This window comes from Dendrobates tinctorius, unplaced genomic scaffold, assembly GCF_039654945.1.
Source record: "Dendrobates tinctorius isolate UK_male_01 unplaced genomic scaffold, ASM3965494v1 ptg000139l, whole genome shotgun sequence".
Taxonomy (NCBI): domain Eukaryota; kingdom Metazoa; phylum Chordata; class Amphibia; order Anura; family Dendrobatidae; genus Dendrobates; species Dendrobates tinctorius.
Window position 1 is genome coordinate 1,474,811 of NW_027361807.1, and position 6,000 is coordinate 1,480,810.

Below are 6,000 nucleotides of genomic sequence, written 5' to 3' on the forward strand. Positions count from 1 at the left end.
TTTAGCCTAGTGTTTAGCTAGCAAGTTATGAATACATGCCTTCTGTACACTAGAGTAGAAAATGTTAAGTCATGGTGATATGTGCACTTTCTGGTATAGTGGTTTACTTTACAGTGTCATGCTGCTGTAGAAAGGTGACTGAACAGGATTTTACCCTTCTGCAGTAGTAAAGCAAGTAATGATGTAGTAAACCCTAAATCTTCATATTCTATAATCTTTTTCCTCCCATGTTCTGGTAAGATGTTCCCATTATATGTAGATATGGGGGTTGGACTAACAAGTAGATTAGCTGCCATTCCATCAACGTGCACATTAGAAAAAGCTCTGCATTAGTAATGAGCGAACATTCTCCGATAATGTCCTGTCTAGGCACGCCCAGGTGTTATCCGAATATCTTGGGCGTGCTTGTATATTATTTTCGAGTTCCCGCGGCTGCATGATTTGTAATTGTTAGACAGCCTGAACACGTGGGGATTCTCTAACAAACAGGCAATCCCCCATGTGTTGAGGGTAAGGGTATGTGCACATTGCGTATTCTACAGCATCTCCTGCGCTCTACAATACCTTTATATCCTATGTAAAACAAAAAAACGCTGTGCACATGCTGCGGAAAAATCCGCAGCATAAATGCTGCAGGTTCATTTCCGCAGCATGTAAATTCTTTGTGCGGATCTGCAGCGTTTCTGCACCCATTGACTTGCATTGAGTCGGGCACATCCGCAACAAAACCGCAGGTCTAAAAAAGATCTGCGGTTTTGCTGCGGATGAAATGCAGATCGAGAGGAGGGAAGAGTGTGGGCGGTGACTGTGTGCATATATAGTGTGTGGGTGGTGACTGTGTGCGTGTATGGTGTGTGCGGGCTGTGTGTGTTCAGGGGTCTGCCGGGTCTGTGGGGCTGTGCAGGGGGTGGTCTGTCGACTGTGCCGTCTGCCGGTTTTACGGGGGTCTGCCGGGCATGTCCCGGGGGCGTTTGCGGACTGTCCAGGGATCTGCCGGAGCTGTTCGGGGGGGGGGGGTCTGCTGGGGCTGTGCGGGGGTCTGCAGGGCTGTGTGTGTGTATGCCGGCATCGTCTATGCCTGCTACATTGACAGTGAGTGACACAATAGCCAATGATAGGATAGTAGTAGTCCCATCATCTGGCTAATGTGTTGAATGTAAAAAAACATATAGAACATACAACACATAACATATAGAGTACATACTTACCAATCACCTAATCCCCGAAGCCCTTGTCTCCTTTAATAAAAAATAAAATAATAAAACAACCTATACTCACCTTTCTGCCATAGTCCAGTTAATAAACGGAGTCCCACGACGATCTGCGGTGTAGAACACTGACATCAGGTGATGTCAGTGCTCTACAGGGGCTCCAGCGATTAAATGACAAAATGTGTATCTCCGCCGCCGGGAAAGAGGTCCCATGACCCTAAGGCCGGGGTCACACTAACTGACGCAAAATACGGTCATTATTTTACATGCGTAATACGGATGAATGGCCCCTAAACAGTGCTCCGTATGTCATCCGTAATCAAGGTGTGGTCGCGTATTTTGCGCATGTAAGCATCCGTATGTAATCCGTATGGCGAGATTTTCTCGCAGGCTTGCAAAATGGACATATAATGGAGCCCTATGACGGTTTCTAAACAGAAGCCAAAGAATAGATATAGACACATAGAATGCGCATAGAATATATATATATATATATATTCTATGTGTATATATCTATTCTTTCGTTTCTTTATTAAAACTGTCAGTGTGAGTTTACTGTATAGCGCACTGAATTGCCGGCTTTGCTAAAAGACACCTGGTGCGTATTTCTCGCAAGTCACGTGTGGTCCGTGTGTAATCCGTATTTTTTGCGCACCCATAGACTTGCATTGGCGTACTACGGCCGTAGTACGCTGACAATCGCAGCATGCTGCGATTGGCACGGACTGTAGAATACGGATGAGAAATATACGGCTGATGCGAGGGACCCCATAGAGAATCATTGGTCCGTGTCTAATGCGTGCTTTTAGCGCCTCTCACTCGGCCGTATTCCTCGCCAGTGTGACCCTGGCCTAACCCTAATTCTCACGCAGCATTGCTGTAAAGTGAGCCTGAACTCAGGTAACCTCAGTGATGCACTGCAGGAGCCATTGTCTCCTGTCAGTTCATCACTGGGAGGCCCTATAGAGCAGTGACATCACCTGATGTCGCTGTTCTATAGGGGAAATCGTCATGAGACACTCGTTATTAATTGGACTGCGTCGGACAGGGAGTATACGGTTGGTTTATTTTTTTTTACTTTTTATTATAGGAGACCGAGGGCGTCGCTTGGATCTGGGCGTACAATAAAAATGTCATGATCCCAGTGCAGGTTTTGACCTGCACATCAGGGGTTAATGTCTTGAGCTCAGTGCAGGCTTTGACCTGCACACCTGGGGTTAATTATTGTGACCTCTCTTTGGTTCAGGCAAAGCTTTTTATTGCCCTGAGAAACTCCAATCCCTGTCAGTTATACTTTTGCCTTTGGCCGAGTGTTGTGACCCCTGTGTGCCTGTTCGTTGTCTTATAGCTTGCTTATATGGTTCTGATCCGGTTCTGTCCCCCGTTGTGAGTTTGCCTGTTGATTCTGTACTGTATATCTGCTTCTCTGGTTTCTGACTTCTTGGCTACGTCTTGACTATCTGTTACGTCCTGACTATCTGTTACGTCCTGACTATCCGTTCTGTCTTGCCCTTTGGTAATTGTCGTGCTATCTCGTGCTTTGACCCCGGCTTGATCTTGTTTATTTCCCTGTGTATGCCTATTAGTAACTTTGTTCCGTAGTTACCATTCTAGGAGTTTTCTTGCAGCTCCTAATTCTCGGGAGTTTAGGCCACGCCCCCAGCAGTCACATGCTTCAGGTCCGTGGGTCTGAAGCACGCATCTTCTCTGCTGCTGCCCGCTCCACAGGTATCTCTGAGCATAGGTTGTCTTACTCAGGACACGCGCACTGGCTCAGTGAGCAAGTGCAGTGCGGTGTTCCTGATAAAAAATTTGAAAACTGTGTTGTGTTTTATTTCATTAAAATGCTTTATTCTTATGTGTGGGTCTTTTTTTAACCCTTTCAAACTATAAGATTAATAATGGATAGGCGTCTTATTGACGCCTCTCCTTTAACTGGGCTTAATGTCACCTTACTATAGCAAGGTGACATTAACCCCTTATTATACCCCCGCTACACAGGAGTGGGAAGAGAGGGGCTAAGTACCAGAATTGGCGCATCTTAGAGATGTGCCATTTCTGGGGCGACTGCAGGCTAGTATTTGTAGCCAGGGTGGGGCCAATATCCATGGCCCCTTCCTAGGCTATGAATATCAGCCCACAGCTGTCTGCGTAGCCTTTCCGGCTATAAAATATAGGGGGACCCCATAGTAAAGGCTATGCAGACAGCTGCGGGCCGTTAGTCATAGCCTGGGAAAGGGGCCATGGGTATTACCCCCTTCCCAGGCTTCAAATATTGGCCCTCGGCTGTCCCCATCTGGCACAGAAAATTGCGCGGGAGCCCACACCATTTTTTTTGTCAAAATGAAACCTATTGTTAATTTATAAATATGGATATGTCTATGGATAGATATATCTATGTATGTATCTATCTATCTATCCAATATCTATCTATCTTTCCCATATTTATTATCATCTGTCTCTCTGTGTGTGTAATGGAGTGTGGGTTGGACAAATGTAAAAGAGGAGATTGGACAGAAATGACATCACAAATTTTTTATTTTTTTTTTGGTAAATAACATCTTTATTTAGCTTACAAAATGCATACAAATTCACATGTAAAAAACGCATGAAAAGTCGCATCAAAAACGTACCTGCGTGTTCTGCCAAGAGATGCGGATTCTGTGCGTGTGCACATGCCCTAAGGCTACTTTCACATGTCCGTCGGTGGCATTCCGGCGCCGTGTGGCAAAAAGATGGAGTGCCGGGTCCAGCCGTGAATGGAGGGACCGGAAGTATATGCGGCGCATCTTACGGCGCCTGACACAGCTATGTTGCAAAGGAGTCGCCGGGGAAGAAAAGGATCCACGAGCCGGTGAACGGGGTTTGAAAGAGAGAACGGGGTATGAAAGAGAGAGAGAGTGAACGGGGTATGAAAGAGAGAGAGAGACCGGGGTATGAAAGAGAGAGAGAGACCGGGGTATGAAAGAGAGAGAGAGATCGGGGTATGCAAGAGAGAGAGAGACCGGGGTATGCAAGAGAGAGAGAGAATGGGGTATGAAAGAGAGAGAGAGAGACCGGGGTATGAAAGAGAGAGATATATCCGGGCACGCGCACAGGGTAAAACCGTGCATGCGGTGGCCGGATCAGGTAGAAGCCTGATCCGGCGGCCGGATCAGGTAGAAGCCTGATCCGGCGGCCGGAATGTGCCATTGAGAAACATTGTTCCGCAGAGCCGGAAGGGCCGCAAACGTCCATGTCCGGCTTTTTTCGCCGGACAAAAAACGCTGCAGCACCCGTCCTGTCCAGCCGCCAGACAGAGGAATTCAGCCGGATCCAGTAAAAACCGGAACAAACGGAAGCACATGCGGCGCGATCCGGTTCTCTCAGAAACGATGAAATCCAATGCCCCCAATTTCTCTTTTTCCTGATGTCAGTCTGTCCACATACATGATGACGGACATATCTTGTTCTGCTGAGATGACTTTTCAGTAGCCATTGTTATCACAGTCAGGATTACAATGAAAGGTAACACCTATATATAGATAACGCTGGATCAACCATTCACTATAAGTGACAGATGCAGATCCTCACCTTCCTCTGTGCACAACATGTTCACAACACTTCCATAGAAGTTAATGAACATCTCCTGCTGCTTTTCATAGTTGTGGCTGCGATAAATCATATTTCAGATTAACAGAAATTAGCAAAGGTTCTGAAAATTACAGATTAGTAAAAAATATATCAGTATCTAAACGTAGGTGTTCCATTTCCTTAAAAGCTTGTGTTATATGCACTGGTTTCATAAGTGCAATCTGTCTCCCTGCTGCTAGAGATGGTGATGGAAAAACAATATACAGTTAGGTCCATATATATTTGGACAGAGACAACATTTTTCTAATTTTGGTTCTAGACATTACCACAATGAATTTTAAACAAAACAATTCAGATGCAGTTGAAGTTCAGACTTTCAGCTTTCATTTGAGGGTATCCACATTAAAATTGGATGAAGGGTTTAGGAGTTTCAGCTCCTTAACATGTGCCACCCTGTTTATAAAGGGACCAAAAGTAATTGGACAATTGACTCCAAGGCTATTTCATGGACAGGTGTGGGCAATCCCTTCATTCTCAATTAAGCAGATAAAAGGCCTGGAGTTGATTTGAGGTGTGGTGCTTGCATTTGGAAGGTTTAGCTGTGAAGGAAACATGCGGTCAAAGGAGCTCTCCATGCAGGTGAAACAAGCCATCCTTAAACTGCAAAAACAGAAAAAACCCATTCAAGAAATTGCTACAACATTAGGAGTGGCAAAATCTACAGTTTGGTGCATCATGAGAAAGAAAGAAATCACTGGTGAACTCATCAATGCAAAAAGACCTGGGCGCTCACGGAAGACAACAGTGGTGGATGATCGCAGAATAGTCTCAATGGTGAAGAGAAACCCCTTCACAACAGCCAACCAAGTGAACAACACTCTTCAGGAGGTTGGCGTATCAATATCCAAATCTACCATAAAGAGAAGACTGCATGAAAGTAAATACAGAGGGTTCACTGCACGGTGCAAGCCACTCATAAACATCAAGAAGAAGAAGGCTAGACTGGACTTTGCTAAAAAAAACATCTAAAAAAGCCAGCACAGTTCTGGAAGAACATTCTTTGGACAGATGAAACCAAGATCAACCTCTACCAGAATGATGGAAAGAGAAAAGTATGGCGAAGGCGTGGTACAGCTCATGATCCAAGGCATACCACATCATCTGTAAAACACGGCGGAGGCAGTGTAATGGCTTGGGCATGCATGGCTGCCAGTGG